The 15,747-nt window shown below is 43.8% G+C and overlaps 1 protein-coding gene and 2 long non-coding RNA genes across 6 annotated transcripts in view; 1 reads left to right on the forward strand and 2 right to left on the reverse strand.

Moving 5' to 3' along the window:
• Window positions 1–14,735, reverse strand: part of LOC135269015 (uncharacterized) — a 36,312-nt gene extending 21,577 nt beyond the window's left edge. Inside the window, exon 1 of the long non-coding RNA XR_010337357.1 lies at window positions 14,513–14,735. This is a non-coding gene — a long non-coding RNA (uncharacterized LOC135269015). The remainder of the gene's footprint in view (window positions 1–14,512) is intronic.
• Window positions 1–15,747, reverse strand: part of BMERB1 (bMERB domain containing 1) — a 167,247-nt gene that overhangs the window by 119,159 nt on the left and 32,341 nt on the right. The gene's annotated exons all lie outside the window — the stretch shown is intronic.
• LOC105734569 (uncharacterized) overlaps window positions 9,070–15,747 on the forward strand; it is a 34,680-nt gene continuing 28,002 nt past the window's right edge. For 3 of the 4 annotated variants that reach the window (XR_001111546.2, XR_010337356.1, XR_010337355.1), the window contains exons 1-2: window positions 9,070–9,158; window positions 13,378–13,494. This is a non-coding gene — a long non-coding RNA (uncharacterized LOC105734569). The remainder of the gene's footprint in view (window positions 9,159–13,377; window positions 13,495–15,747) is intronic. The other variant, XR_010337354.1, reaches the window with a different exon arrangement.

Below are 15,747 nucleotides of genomic sequence, written 5' to 3' on the forward strand. Positions count from 1 at the left end.
CATTTCACTGAAGAGAATATACAGATGGACGTAAAAATAAGCCCACAAAAAGATGTTAAACGGCATTAGTTATAAAGAAAATGCAAATTAAAGCCACAAGATGTCACTACACACCTATCAGACTAGCTAAAATGAAAAATGATAACACCAAATGCTGGTGAGGATGGGAAGAAACTGAATCCCTTGTGCATTGCCAATGGGAATGTAAAATGGTACAACCACTCTAGAAAATAGTTTGGCAATTTCTCATAAAGCTAAATATGCATTTGACACAACTCAGTAACTACACTCCTGAGCATTTATCTCAGAGAAATGAAAACTTATGTTCACACAAAAATTCATATAAGAGTATTCATAGCAGCCTTATTCATAATAGCCTGTAACTGAGAATAATCCAAATGTCCTTCAGTGGGTAAAACAAACTGTGATACATCCATACAATGGAATATTACTTGGCAATGAAAAGGAATGAATGGCTGATACACACAGTAACTTGGAAGGAGCTTGAGAGAATTATGGTGAATAAAAAAGCCAATCTCAAAAAGGTTATATATGGTATGAGTACATTTCTTTAACATTCTTGAAATGACAAAATTATGAAACAGAGGAGTAACTAGTAGTTGCTAGGAGTTGAATGGAGGAAGGTAATTATGACTATACAAGAGGAGCAGGAAGAATGGTTGTGATGGAACTGTTCTGTATCTTCTTGACTGCATTGCGACTCACACAAATCTAAACATATAGTAAAATTGTATAGAACTAAATACACATAAACATATCACACTGACACACACATAAATCTGGTGAAATCTGAATAGGATGAATGGATTGCATTAATGTCAATTTTCTGCCTTTGATACTGTAGTTAGTTGTCCAAAATGTCACTTTTGGGGTAAAATGGGTGAAAGGTATACATAGATCTCTGTATTATTTCTTACAACTGCATGCAAACTATAATAATTGCAAAATAAAAAGTCATTTTTTAAAGACAGGCCACAAGCTGAAGTTTATAATACAGAAACATACAAAAAAAATCAGGAACCAAATACAAAAAATACCTCTGACAATGACACACAATATTAAAAAAAAGGGCAAAAGGGTATAAACTCAGGATTCACAGAAGAGGAAACTCCAACTAATAAACATATGAAGAGATGTCTAACCTTGCTGGTAATCAGGAAAATGCAAAAATAAAATATCAATGAAATACTATTTTACATCCATCATATTGGCAAACTTTTAACAGTCTGGAAAGCTCAGGGTTGGGTGGTGAAAATGTAAGCAAATGGTAATCATTACCTCCTGCTGGGACAGCCATAAATTTGTATAGTCACGGTTGGATAGCCGTTTCTCAATGTTTACTGAAATTGAATGTGTGCACACTTAGCACTTCCAGTTCTAGAGAAACACCCTTCGGAAACTCTTGTTCCTGGACCCACAAAGGCACTTACACCTGGATGGCCACAATAGCGGTGTCTGGTAATAGTAAAAAATGGAAAACAACCTATCTATTATCAGTGGAAAATTGGTTGAAGAATTTGTGGTATATTCACCTATTAGAAATACTTTGCGCAGTTAACAAATTAAAAGAATTGGTCTACATGTTTCAACATGCATACACCCTAAAAACATAACGTTTAGTGGCAAACTAAGCTATCAAAGGAGATGGGTGACAGGATATCACAGACTGTTTATGAATATACACATTATGCAGTAGAAGCAAACGTGGAGAAGATAGATACGTATTAATTCAATGACAACGGTCACTTCTGGAAAGAAAAAGGACTGAGTAGGACTCTTCAGCTGAATCTTTAAGGCTTTGTTTTATTTTTCTAAAAAAGATGGATACAAAGATCTTAGGGCTGGATGTGGTGGCTCACGGCTGTAATCCCAGCATTTTGTGAGGCCAAAGCAGGCGGATCACCTGAGGTCAGGAGTTAAAGACCAGCCTGGCCGACATGGTGAAAGTTGTCTCCACTAAAAATACAAGAATTAGCCAGGCGTGGTTGCAGTCACCTGTAATCCCAGCTACTCGGGAGGCTGAGGCATGAGAATCGCTTGAACCCAGGAGGTAGAGGTGGCAGTGAGCCAAGATCATACCATTGCACTCCAGCCTGGGTGACAAAGTGAGACCCTTGTCTTAAAAAAAAAAAAACAGAAGGCCGGGCGCGGTGGCTCAAGCCTGTAATCCCAGCACTTTGGGAGGCCGAGGCGGGTGGATCACGAGGTCGAGAGATCGAGACCATCCTGGTCAACATGGTGAAACCCCGTCTCTATTAATACAAAAAAATTAGCTGGGCACGGTGGCGCGTGCCTGTAATCCCAGCTACTCAGGAGGCTGAGGCAGGAGAATTGCCTGAACCCAGGAGGCGGAGGTTGCGGTGAGCCGAGATCGCGCCATTGCACTCCAGCCTGGGTAACAAGAGCGAGACTCCGTCTCAAAAAAAAAAAAAAAAAAAAAAGAAAAAAGGCCGGGCGCTGTGGCTCAAGCCTGTAATCCCAGCACTTTGGGAGGCCGAGGCGGGTGGATCACGAGGTCAAGAGATCGAGACCATCCTGGTCAACATGGTGAAACCTCGTCTCTACTAATACAAAAAATTAGCTGGGCACGGTGGCGCGTGCCTGTAATCCCAGCTACTCAGGAGGCTGAGGCAGGAGAATTGCCTGAACCCAGGAGGCAGAGGTTGCGGTGAGCCGAGATCGCGTCATTGCGCTCCAGCCTGGGTATCAAGAGCGAAACTCCGTCTCAAAAAAAAAAAAAAGAAAAAAAAAAAGATCTTAGCATTAACCAAATGTGGATGGTGGATACAAGGCGCTAGTGTTTGAGACTGTTTTTGGTTTTTTGAGTGTTTTGTTTTTTAGCTTTTTATTTGGAGAGAATTGTAGGTTTATATCTGCTTGAAATAATTTAGAGAGATCCTAAAAACCTTCACCCATTGTTCCCCAGTGATGACATTTTACCAGGAAAACAAAATTGATAGTATCTAGTGACTTTAATCAGATTTCTCCAGTTTTACATCCATTCATTGGCATGTGCGCGCATATGTGTGTGGGGTTCTGTGAAATTTTTATCACGTGTATGGATTCATGGGATCAACCACGCCAGTCAAAGCATGTCACTGTTCCATCACACAGATCTCTCATTTACTCAAGGATGTTAGGTCTTCATCTAAGCTGGCTTTGTCAGAGTCATCTGAATCAGAGTGACTCCATCTTGAATAAGGATGAAATAAGGCTGAGACCTGCTAGGCTGCATCCCCAGGAAGTTAGGCATTCTTTGTCCCAGGATGAGACAGGAGGTCACAAGATACAGGTCTCAAAGGCCCTGCTGGTAAAACAGGGTGCAATAAAGAAGCTGGCCAAAATCTGACAACTCCAAGATGGTGACAAAAGTGACCACTGATTGTCCTCACAGCTCATTATATGCTAATTATAATGCATTAGCCAAAAGACACTCCCACCAGCCGTATGACAGTTTACAAATGCCATGGCAACTTCCGGAAGTTACCCAATATAGTCTAAAAGGAAGAGGAATCCTGTTTCAGGAATTCCCTGCCCCATTTCTGAAAAACTCATGAATAATCCACCCCTTGTTTAGCATATGATTAAGATATAAGCACAAGCATAGTCAACCAGCAGCCCTCGGGAGTGCTCTGCCTACACAGTAGCAATTCTTTTGTTTCTTCTTCTTTTTTAAAAAATTAGAGACAAGGTCTCTCTATGTTGGCCAGCATAGTCTTCAACTCCTGGCCTCAACCAGTCCTCCCACCTTGGCCTCCCAAAGTGCTGGGAGGTATGAGCCAATGTGCCTGGCATTCTTTGGATTTTTGGATTTTCTTTGTTTGATACAAAGTCTCACTGTTGCCCCAACTGAAGTGCAGTGGCCTAATTTCAGCTCTCCTGCAACCTCAGCCTCCTGGGTTCAAGCGAGTCTCCTGCCTCAGTCTCCCAAGTAGCTGGGATTACAGTCACCTGCCACCAAACCCGGCTAATTTTTGTATTTTTAGTAGAGATGGGGTTTCACCATGTTGGCCAGGCTGGTCTCAAACTCCTGACCTCAGGTGATCTGCCCGCCTCAGCCTGCCGAAGTGCTGGGATGACCAGGCTAGTCTCAAACTCCTGACCTGTGATCTGCCCGCCTCAGTCTCCCAAAGTACTGGGATTACAGGCATGAGCCACCACGCCTAGCCACTTTCTCTTTTTTGAAACTCTCTGCGGTTTACAGGCAAAGTCAGATTCATTTGGGGAAGGACTCTGCATTGTTGAAGGATCTAGTGCGGGCCCCGTCGAACTTCCTTGACAACAGAGGGACTGAGTAAGTCCAGCACACATCTCCACTGACTCATCTTTCAAATCAATAACCTGAGTCACTGCACCTGACATTTACTTGTACTGCATGCCTCCTTCAAAGCATGATATATTTATTCATTTTCCAATTGCTTCTCCTCTCTCCATATCCCAGTGAACTAAACGTCCGTGCTCAAGCCCCAGGAGCCTTCTCTCAGACTCTTGAATACTCTGTTGGGGCCGATTTCTGTTTGCACTTATGCTGTTCCCTCCTCCAGGGTCACTCCCCTCTCTGGCCTCCTCTCCCAGGTACAGCTTCCTGTCTACAGATCTCATGCTTTCTCCAATCACCTTCTCCGGTTGCGGCCCAGGCTAAGTCAGGTCCCCTAGTCATGTGATCTTATGGGATCTTGGACTTAAGCCTGCCAGGTTTACAAATAAAAATATAGAACACCAGGCTGGACCCGCTGGCTCACGCCTGTAATCCTAGCACTTTGGGGGGCCAAGGTGGACTGATCACAAGGTCAGGAGTTCAAGACCAGCCTGGCTAACATTTCATCTCTACTAAAAATACAAAAAAATTAGCTGGGTGTGGTGGTGTGTGCATGTAATCCCAGCTACCCAGGAGGCAGAGGAGGAGAATCACATGAACCTGTGAGGTAGAGGCTGCAGTGAGCTGAGATTGTGCCATTGCATTCCAGCCCAGGCAACAATGCGAGACTCTGTCTCAAAAAAAAAAAAAAAAAAAAAAAAAAGGCTGGGCGCAGTGGTTCACACCTGTAATGCCAGCACTTTGGGAGGCCAAGGTGGGCAGATCGCGAGGTCAGGAGTTCAAGACCAGCCTGCCCAAGACGGTGAAACTCCATCTCTACTAAAATTACAAAAAATTAGCTGATCATGGTGGCAGGTGCCTGTAACTCCCGGTTCCTCGGGAGGCTGAGGCAGAAGAATTGCTTGAACCCAGGAGGTGGAGGTTGCAGTGAGCCGAGATTGCAACACTGCACTCCAGCCTGGGTGACAGAGCAAGACTCCACCTCAAAAACAAACAAACAAACGAAAAACAGGACACCCAATTAACTTTGAATTTCTCATAAATAACAATTTTTTTAGGATAAGTATGTCCCAAACATCGCATGGGTCATACTTATACTAAAAAATTTTATGTTGTTTATCTGAAATTCAAAGTTAACTGGGCACTTGTTTTTGGGGGGATTTTGTCTGGTTTTGTTGTTGTTTTTGGTGAGACAGGCTCTTGCTCTGTCGTCCAGGCTGGAGTACAGTGACCCAATCACAGCTCACTGTAGTCTCAACCTCCTGGGCTCAGGTGATCCTCCTGCCTCAACCTCCTGAGTAGCAGGTGCACACAACCACACCTGGTGAATTTTGGTGTTTTGTTTTTGTTTTGTAGAGATGGGATTTGCCATGTTGTCCAGGCTGGTCTCAAACTCCCGGGTTCAAGCAATCCACCTGCCTCAGCCTCCCAAGTAGCTGGGACTACAGGCATGCACCAGCACAGCTGGCTGATTTTTTGTATTTTTAGTAGAGATGGGGTTTCACCATGTTGGCCAGGCTGGTCTCGAACCCCTGACTTCAGGTGATCTGCCTGCCTCAGCCTCCCGAAGTGCTGGGATTACAGGCGTGAGGCACTGCGCTCTGCCTGCGCCCAGCTTTTTTCCTCTAATAAAGCACTTAGCATATTACATAATGATCTGTTAACGTGTCTGTCTCCTTTACCAGCCCACAAATTCCTTGAGGGGAGACACAATGTCTCATCCGTTTTGGAAACTCTGTAACTAGGCAGAACTAATTAATGTTCAGCCAATATGTGCTGATGTGTTGAGCTGTGAATTTGACTGCCCAGCGTCAGCGTAGCCTGCAAGTCACAATCTCTGCTTCTGCCCTTGGCCACCTTCAGGTTGGTCTTAGCATATCATCACTTCAAAAACAATGAATTTTAAGAAAGTAAAGAGCAAAATAAAAACAAAATCAACAGATCCTGCTCCAATAAAGAATAGTGTTTTACTTTTTATTAAACGTTTTGTTGGGAGATTAAATAGAGGGTGATTTTGCTCATCCCAGAGCAGAATGTCTAAATGTCCCCTTGAAGTGTGAATCTGTTGCCTATATATCCATCCTGATACTCTCTCCCCTGAGTCTCCTCTGTGTTTTTCCTCTGTCCCCTCTCTGGTTAAGATGATTCCAGAACCCCTACCTATGTACCCAACTCCCATATCTTTAGTTTGGAAACTGTCTTTCTTAGGTAGGTTCATTCAGTCCTCATAGTACTTCTCTAATTTGAATCTCACCCATTCTTCCACTCAGAGAATCTTCAATCTACTCCAATCATTCTTGAGTTAACTTCCTTAGAAGTTGGAGAAGGGTAGGGGAATTTTAAATCAATAATTAGGGCTTCCTGTCACACCAGAAGATGATTCTTTCCATCTGATAGTAGAATTGGTATTAGAGTAGGAAACCATGCTAAATCAATGAGGAGAATGTGAGATTTCTGAGATCAAGATCAGAATGACTGAGAAATGAGGTGTGGAAAGAGGACCAGTTAAAGGAAAAGAGACTTAAGAGAAGAAACTGACTATGGGCTGACAAAAATCCGAACACCAGAAGTTCGGATGTTTAAAATGGGCTCTTAAACATCTCTCCTACACCAAAAAATGACAGCTGTTTCCTGTTAGTGCTACTGTGATTTCTTTTCCCCATCAAGACCACCACTGTGGTGCACTTGAGTATGATAACACCTTAGAATGGAGTGGACAGGAAGCCACAAGGTCAAGAATCTGGAGAGGTTCCCAGGGATGATTCTAAAAACACACTGTAAATTACACACTGTAAGTTATAATATACACACTGTAAAGGATCTGTAATTCATTCTACAATTCCCTTCTACTTTTGTTATTGGGCATATATATAATTGTTATGTCTTCCTGATGTATTGTTTTTTGTCTTTTTTTGAGTTGGAGTCTTGCTCTGTTGCCCAGGCTAGAGTGCAGCACACTGCAACCTCCACCTCCCTGGTTCAAGCAATTCCCCTGCCTCAGCCTTCCCAGTAGCTGGGATTACAGGTGTCTGCCACCATGCCAGGCTAATTTTTTTGTATTTTTAGTAGAAATGGGGTTTCACTATGTTGGTCAGGCTGGTCTTGAACTCCCGACCTCAGCTGATCTCCCTGCCTCTGCCTCCCAAAGTGCTGGGATTACAGGCGTGAGCCACTGTTTTTATCACTATAAAATGTCCCTCTTTTTCCGTAGTAACGTTTTTTGTCTTACATTCTCTTCTGTCTGATATTAATATAGCCACTCCCGCTCTCTTATGTTTGCATGGTATACATTTTTTCATCCTTTTCAGCCTATTTGTGTCTTTGAATCTGAAGTGTGTCTCTTACAGACAGCATATAGTTGGATCCTGGTTGTTTTTTTTTTTAATCCAGTCTGACAATCTTTACCTGTTGATTGGAGTATTTAACCCATTCACATTTATGTAATTATTGATGTGGCTGGATTTACACCTGACATTTTGCTGTTTGTTTTTTATATGCTTCAAGTCTTTTTTGTTACTCTGTTCCTTTTTTATTGCTTTCTTTTATGTTAAATAGTTATTTTTCCAGTGTGCCATTTTGATTCGTGTGCATGTGTGTTTTCAGATGGAGTCTTGCACTGTCACCCGGGCTGGAGTGCTGACTGCAACCTCCACCTCCCAGGTTCAAGTGATTCTTCTGCCTCAGCCTCCCAAGTACCTGGCATTACAGAAGCCTGCCACCATGCATGGCTAATTTTTTTGTATTTTTAGTAGAGATGAGGTTTCACTATGTTGGCCAGGCTGGTCTCGAACTCCTGACCTCATGATCCACCCACCTCAGCCTCCCAAAATGCTGGGATTACAGGTGTGAGCCACTATGCCTGGCCTTGTCTGTGTGTGTGTGTGTGTGTGTTTACTGTATTATTTTGAATTGTTTCTTTAGTTGTTGTTCTGAGGTTTCCTTCAACTTTTAATTCTCATAAACTACAATTTTTGTTTTTTGAGACAGGGTCTCACTTCGTTGCCCAGGCTGGAGAACAGTGGTGCCAACACGGCTCACTGCAGTCTCGTCCTCCTGGGTTCAAATAATCTTCCTGCATCAGCCCCCCAAGTAGCTGGGACTACAGGTGTGCACCACCATACCCAGCTAATTTTTTTGTATTGTTTGTAGAGATGGGTTTCACCACATTGCCCAGGCTGGTCTCAATCTCCTGAGCTCAAGTGATTCACCCACCTCAGCCTCCTAAAGTGCTAGAATTACAGGCGTGAGCCACCACACTTGGCTACAATTTTGTATTACTGAATCCAATCACTTGTTTTATAGATCAATTGTTTTATTCCACAAAGATTCAGCAAACATTTATATGTGTTAGACACTGTGGTAGATGCTGGGAATTCAAAGATGAACAAGTCATGGTTTCTGCCGTCAAAAGAATGAAGTGACCCAGATAAGAAAGTCAGCCATTGTAATACAGTGTGTGCTATTTACAGAGGACATGTGAAGTAATACACTGCATTCACAAGAGCCAGAAGAGGCATCAGTTCAACCTGGAGGTGTCAGGAAAGTCTTCTAAGAAGGTCGGAAGTCCGAAGTGCTTAGGCGTTGTGTACCCACCCAAATCTCATCTTGAATTATAATCCCCATGGTTGGATCATGGGGGTGGTGTTCCCCATGCTGTTCTCGTGATAGTGAGTGAAATCTCAAGAGATCTGGTGATTACATAAGGCGGTTTTCCCTGTTCTTGCTCATTCTTTCTCTTCTGCCGCCCTGTGGAGAAGGACGTGTTTGCTTCTCCTTCTTGATTTTAAGTTTCCCGAGGCCTCCCCAGCCATGCGGAACTGTGAGTCAATTAAATCTCTTTCCTTTATAAATTGCCCAGTCTTGGGTATTTCTTTATAGCAGTGTGAGAATGGACTCATATAAAGTCCAAGGTATTTCTTGAAGAATGAGCAGAAGTCAGCTGGTCAGAGAGGGGACCAGGTGCTCAGAAAGAGGGAAAATCTAAACCAACACTGGCGGCTTAGCAACCTGTGAGCACTGAGGGCGATGAAAGGAGGCGAGAACAGCTAAATCAAAGGTCCTGGCTGGGCACGTGGAGGGAGAGGAAGCTACAAACACAGGCTGCTGCGTGGTTAGCTAGGGGTTTTAGCTTCATCCGGAAGGCAATGGTGAGCTCCTGACGGACTTAAGCAGAGGTCATATTTGCATTGTAGAAAATGACTCTGTCAATTATTTGGAAGATCCATGAGACTAGATTGAACTGGAGGCAAGAGTCAGACGTGCAGAAAGGTTAAGAAGCTTGTCAAAGGTCAACCAGTTAGCTGGGAGGTGAACAAACACTAGAACCAAGATATTCTAACTCCTGCTCCGCTGCTCTTTCCATGGTGTCATTTGAATTATTGTATTTTCTCTCTTCCTCAAGTTAAGAAGTTTTAATTTAGTCTCAAAATGCACCCTGTAAAGTGAATTCAGATTTGCACGTCTTCCACAATCTAAGCCTAGTTGAAAGCTTTTAACTCAGCAATTCTACTTTTAAGAATTTGTATAGAGGAGGCTGGAGGCAGTGGCTCATGCCTATAATCCCAGCGCTTTGGGAGGCTGAGGCGAGTGGATCACTTGAGGTCAGGAGTTGGAGACCACCCTGGCCAACATGGTGAAACCCCGTCTCTACTAAAAATACAAAAATTAGCCAGGCATGGTGGCGAGTGTCTGTAATCCCAGCTACGCAGGAGGCTGAGGCAGGATAATAGCTTGTATTACCCGGGGGGCAGAGGTTGTAGTGAGCCAAGATCGCGCCACTGCACTCCAACCTTTGCAACAGAGTGAGACTCTGTATCAAAAATAAAAAAGAGAAGTGAATTTATATAGAGGAAATAATTGGACAGTGTGCAAAAATGACAAAAGATATTTATTGCAGCATTCTTTATAAAATTGTTAAATCACCTAGCTGTCAGCAATAAAAAATTAGTTAAGAAAAAATAAGGTATAACCAGATGCTGAAAAATTATGCAGTGATGAGAAAAGGAAGAAATAGGCCAAATTAAACAGAAGATACTTTTATTTTTGGCCGGACACAGTGTCTTCCTAGCATTTTGGGAGACTAAGGCAAGCAGATCATTTGAGGCCAGGAGTTTGAAATCAGCCTGGACAACATGGCAAAACCCTGTCTCTACTAAAAATACAAAAATTAGCCAGGTGTGGTAGCGTGTGCCTCTAGCCCCAGCTATTCCTGTGGCTGAGGCATGAGGATCACTTGAACCTGGGAGGCAGAGGTTGCAGTGAACTATGATTATACCATTGCACTCCAGCCTGGATGACAGAAAAAGACTTTGTCTCAAATAAAGGGGAGGGGAGCTGGGCGCAGTGACTCATGACTGTAATCCCAGCACTTTGGGAGGCTGAGGTGGGCGGATCATGAGGTCAAGAGATCAAGACTATCCTTGTCAACACAGTGAAACCCCGTCTCTACTAAAAATACAAAAATTAGCTGGGTGTGGTGGCGCGTGCCTGTAGTCCCAGCTACTCTGGAGGCTGAGGCAGGAAAATTGCTTGAACCTGGGAGGTGGAGGTCACAGTGAGCCGAGATGGCGCCACTACACTCCAGCTTGATGACAGAGTGAGATTCCGTCAAAAAGAAAAGAAAGAAAGAAAAGATAATGCTGTATTACTGGCATAGAAAGATGGTCATGATATATAGTTTGAATGAAAAAAAGATTATGATTAGTACAATATCGTCCAATTTATTTTTTTATATCCATGTGTTAACATATGTCCAACAAACCACTGAGAAGAAACACATCAAATTGTGATGGAATGAAAATTTGAGGGTGGGAAATTTCCTTCCTAAAGTAGAAAGTACTTTCTACTTTCTACATTTTTGTATTGTTTGAATTTTTATAATGAGCATCTATTACTTTAAAAAGACTTTTAAAGCGTACTGACAGCATCTGTGCAGCCCCTGCAATGAATACCACCAAATTACTTCACTCCCTAAGTCTCAGCCACCTGAAATGAAAGGAAAATGTCACCTTGATAAGCCAGAAATGGTCATTAAGAATAGTCAAACATTAACAACAGACCTTTCAAAGAGCACAGTGTCAAGTCAGGCCAAGGTTTCCTGGCTTCAGAGTACAGGTTTAATGCCTTGATAGTGAAGACTGCTTTTATAAAGCTGCACTCCTCGGAAGAAAGCTGTTTCCTATCTTAATGTATAGTTATTAGTATTGCTTTGTTGATATGGCAATTATGCATCCAATACACCAGCTTACTCTATACAGGTATTTTTCTCCAACTGGGTTATGTTCTTACACCATCGCTCTTCAGTATCTGGCTTTTAATGCTACAGATAAGGAGAAACCAGTTCCATTGCTTACCACTGAACAGCCTTCTGAAGCCTTGCACTCTCCATAAAGCAGGTAGTCGTAAAATAACAACAAAACCCACCCGTTTTGCCCAGGACCAATGGTCTCCTGGGATGCAAGACTTTTGAGTGCTAAAAACAGGACGGTCCCAAGCAAATCAGGATGGCTGAACACACTAGTAGTGGCCAGTGTTGGGTATGACATTTTCCTTTTTTTGGAGTCTCGATTTGTCACCCAGGCTGGAGTGCAGTTGTGCCATCTCGGCTCACTGCAAGCTTCACCTCCCGGGTTCAAGTGATTCTCCTGCTTCAGCCTCCTGAGTAGCTGGGATTACAGGCACCCGCCATCATGCCTGCCGAATTTTTGTATTTTTAGTAGAGACAGGGTTTCACCATGTTGGCCAGGCTGGTCTCAAACTCCTGTCCTCAGAAGATCCACCTGCCTTGGCCTCCCAAAGTGCTGGGATTACAGGCGGGAGCCACGGCGAGGCCTCTGATGACATTTTCTACGTTTCCCCTGTTCATTGCAGCTTTCTTTGTTGCAAGAGATTGTTAATGCTGATGGGGAGACCACAAGTGTGATTTCTCACAAAATGCTCATTACCTGTAGAGCCAAATTCCACCAGCGAACAGTTGCTATGTTCAAAGGGAGCCTTTCAGATGGAACTGTCTGAGTATTGATCTCCATTTTTCCTGCTCAATCTTTCAGCAATGTTCACAGCATAAATAGCACAGCAATCTTTTTTTTTTTTTGAGACGGAGTCCTGCTCTGTCATCCAGGCTGGAGTGCAGTGGCACGATCTCGGCTCACTGCAACCCCTACCTCCACCTCTCAGGTTCAAATGATTCTCCTGCCTCAGCCTCTGAGTAGCTGGGATTATAGCCACGTGCTACCATGTCCGACTAATTTCTTTGTATTTTATTGGAGACAGGGTTTTGCCATGTTGGCCAGGCTGGTCTCGAACTCCTGACCTCAAGTGATCTGCCTGCCTCAGCCTCCCAAGTGCTGGGATTACAGGTGTGAGCCACCGTGCCTGGCCGAGCAGCAATCTTGATCTTGTAGTTTAACACAAAGTTAATTTTCAGTTGTAAGCCTAATGTATATCCCCAGAGATTAGAATCTCTGCTTGGTTTTTGGTGGTGTTCAGGCACAGGTGATTTTAGTATGTGCCATAGGAAAACTCTAACCCAATGGGAGACAGGGAGGCCTGGAGACTTAACAGTTCTTGGTCCCATCCAATAGCTGGTTTGAGAAGAGCTTGTTAGTATGCTCAGGCTTCACTGATCTGCACCTGAGCAGTTAACTTTTAATCACAGGCCACAGCTTGGTTTATAATGATTACAACTTAAGAAAACAGAAGGAAAAAATCAATTAGGTATTAGCAGGATGAGTCGTAAGTTTTTGATACTGCGATCTGACTTTAGTATGACTTGACTTTGCAAATTGTGGTTAAATATATTTGACATGCATGTATTATTTCAGTTTAAAGGAATGGGAATTAATTTTGCAAGCTTATTTTTGCAGGGAGAGTTTTTCAACACTCTTGAGATCACAAAAGATCTCTGAAATTGAAATTCTCTGATTGCAGATGCAAGATTTTTTTCCTTCCTTCTCTCCTTCCCTCCTTCCTCCCTCCCTCCCTACCTCCCTCCCTCTTTGCCTCCCTTCTTTCTTTCTTTTCTCCTTTTTCTTTGTTAGGATCTCACTCTGTCCCCCAGGCTGGAGTGCAGTGCTACAATCATGGCTGACTATGACCTCAAACTCCTGGGCTCAAGTACCCTCCTGCCTCAGCCTCTGAAGCAGCTAGGCCTTCAGGTGCGTACCACAACATCTGGCTATTTTTTAAATTATTTATTTATTTATTTATTTTGAGATGGAGGCTCACTCTGTTACCCAGGGTAGAGTGCAGTGGCGTGATCTTGGCTCACTGCAACCTCTGCCTCCTGGGTTCAAGCAATTCTCCTGCCTCAGCCTCCCAAGTAGCTGAGATTACATGTATGCTCCACCATGCCCACCTAATTTTTGTATTTTTAGTAGAGATGGGGTTTCACCATGTTAGCCAGGCTGGTCTTGAACCCCTGACCTCAGGTGATCTGCCCGCCTCGGCCTCCCAAAGTGCCAGGATTACAGGTGTGAGCCACATCACCTGGCCCCCATATTTTTTATTTTTTGTAGAGACAAGTTCTCCTCATGTTGCCCAGCCTGATCTTGAGCTCCTGGGCTCAAGTAATCTTCCCACCTCAACCTCCCAAAGTGGTGGGATGACAGGTGTGAGCCACCGTGCCCAGCCTCCGTTCTTTTTAAAAATAAGGTTTCTATAGGCTGGACGCTGTGGCTCACGCCTGTAATCCCAGGACTTCGGGAGGCCGAGGCAGGAGATCACCTGAGGTCAGGAGTTCGAGACCAGCCTGATAACATGAAGAAACCCCATCTCTACTAAAAATACAAAACTACCCGGGCATAGTGGTGCATGCCTGTAATCCGAGCTACTCGGGAGGCTGAGGCAGGAGAATCGCTTGAACCCGGGAGGTGGAGGTTGCAGTGAGATCACACCATTGCACTTCAGCCAGGGCAACAAGAGCGAAACTCCGTCTGAAATAAATAAATAAATAATTAAAAAGGGTTTTATTTTGGAATAACTCTAGATTTGCAGAACAGTTGCAATGATAGTACACAGAGTTCCCATGAACACTTTACTTGCCTTCCCCTCAATATTAACATCTTATAGAACGATGGTACATAAAAACTTTGTCAAAACTAAGAATTTAACCTTGGCACATCACTATTCACTAAACCACGGACTTGATGCAAAGTAACCAGTTTTTCTACTCACATCTTTTTTCTGTTCCAGGATCCAGTCCAGCATCCCACGTTGCTTTTAGCATCTCTCTTGTTCAATGGTCAGAACCTACCCCATCTCAATCAGAATAACCTGCCTCAGCCCCTTCCACTCATGAGTGTATATCTTGTCATTTAACATGGTCATTTGCCTTTTATTGATTCAATAGCTATTCACTGAGTCCAGCCAAGTGCTGGACAAATAAAACAAATGTGACCTTTTCCCTAACAGAATGAAGGGAACAGGCAGTAAACATGTTATTAAAAATTGTGCAGGGTGAGGTGATAGGAAGAAAAAAAACCTGTAATAAGAGAGAGGGGTATGAGCTGGGCGTGGTGGCTCACACCTCTGATCCCAGCACTTTGGTAGACCGAGGGGAGTGGATTACCTGAGGTCAGGAGTTCAAGACCACCCTGGGCAACATAGTGAAACCTCATTTTTACTAAAAATACAAAAATCAGCTGGGCGTGGTGGTGGCAGGCGCCTGTGATGCCTGCTACTCAGGAGGCTGAGGCAGGAGAATCGCTTGAATGTGGGAGGCGGAGGCTGCAGTGAGCTGAGATTACGCCACTGCACTCCAGCCTGGGCAACTCTGTCTCAAAAAAAAAAAAAAAAAAAGGAGAGAGAGACAGAGGGAGAGAAAGAGAGAGAGAGATGGGTATGGAGCCCAGGGAAGAAGTCAGGGAAAGTGAGGCATTGATATTTGAGACCTGAACGTGTGAGAAGGAGTTCACCAGGTGAGGAAGGACAGAATCCAAGCAAAAGCACCCAGAAGATTGAAAAATATATTGGGCCCTATATTCACGATTTGGGTGAATAGAAGCCCCCAAATAATCAGCCTCACACAATAAATCCATGTAACACACCTGCATGTGTACCCTCTGAGTCTAAAATTTAAATAAATAGATTTTTTTTTTTTTTTTTAAAAAAAGCACCCATTCTAGCAGCTGAAAGCAAAACAAATGGCTGGGCACCATTGCTCACTCCTGTAATCCCAGCACTTGGGAAGCCGAGCTGGGTGGATCACTTGAGGCCAGGAGTTCGAGATCAGCCTGGCCAACATGGTGAAACCCTTGCTCTGCTAAATACACAGAACTTAGCCAGGTGTGGTGGCAGGCACCTGCAGTCCCAGCTACTCAGGAGGCTGAGGCAAGAGAATTGCTTGAACCTGGGAGGCAGAGGTTGCAGTGAGCCAAGATCTCACCACTGCATTCCAGCCTGGGTGACAG

The sequence above is a fragment of the Aotus nancymaae genome, unplaced genomic scaffold (genome assembly GCF_030222135.1).
Source record: "Aotus nancymaae isolate 86718 unplaced genomic scaffold, 86718_ANA_hifiasm-v0.15.2.pri h1tg000049l, whole genome shotgun sequence".
NCBI lineage: Eukaryota > Metazoa > Chordata > Mammalia > Primates > Aotidae > Aotus > Aotus nancymaae.